The sequence below is a fragment of the Hippopotamus amphibius genome, chromosome 5, assembly GCF_030028045.1.
Source record: "Hippopotamus amphibius kiboko isolate mHipAmp2 chromosome 5, mHipAmp2.hap2, whole genome shotgun sequence".
Lineage (NCBI taxonomy): Eukaryota > Metazoa > Chordata > Mammalia > Artiodactyla > Hippopotamidae > Hippopotamus > Hippopotamus amphibius.
Window position 1 is genome coordinate 131712612 of NC_080190.1, and position 1004 is coordinate 131713615.

Genomic DNA, 1004 nt, shown 5'->3' on the forward strand with positions numbered 1-1004 from the left:
TTCAGGGCGGGAAGCAAGCCTGACGAAGCAGAGGCACGCACTCCGTGAAAGTCTCCTCCCCAGTTCTTCCTTGTTTCACCTTGATGAAAACTCTCCCATATTTATGTTTCTGCAGGAAAATCAGAACCAGGACTTACAGTTCACGGTTTACATTGCTGATTCCATGTGCATCACGGTTCATGATTAATTAGCTTCCAACAGGTTTTAAAAGGTTTCTTTCTCTGTGACTTTGAGGCGCTGTGTAGGTACTCTGCAGTGCGATGGTAGCTTTCTTGTGTGGGAGGCCTTGTATCCACCCCCCTGGCCCTTCCTCAGTGGTGTCCTGCCCGGTCTTGGCCACTCTTCCTTCCAGGGCCCGAGCCATGGCTATCTGCTGGCAGGACCTGCTGAATGTGACTCCACCCTGGTGCTCCATCCGCCTGTCTGAACACTACCCCCTCTCTTGGGATCCTGCTTGAGGGGGACCTGCAATCTCTGCTCTCCCTTAGGCATCGGGTTTCCCTGCAAACCGAGCCTGTAGGGAGACTCACTCTGCCGGGATTTCATGCCAGCCCAGACCCGCCATTGGTCACCTGCTCCACCTATTTCCCAGCTGCCCATCCTCAGCTCATCAAAGTCCTACCCGCCCCACCTCACTCAGTTGGACACTTGTCTGATTGAAGCAGAGAGCGTACCCCAGCAAGGCCTCTTATCTCCTCCCAAATCCGGGATCACACATGACCTCCAACACCCTTTTACTGACTGTTCGCTACCACAGGGAGGCAAATACTATCAGCAGAAGACAAACTTCAACTCCATTTTCTCATGGAACACCACACGTGGATTCCAACGTTACTAAAGTCACGGGTGTTGACTAGGGAGCATAGTAATAACATGCTCTGATGCTATTTGCTATTTCTCCCCGTGATTGTGCCCTTCCAGCCTGCCTGGCATCCCAGCAGCACAACCTATTTGTGCACTCTATATACATGCCATCTTCTTCCTTCCTTGTTGTTGGATGACTT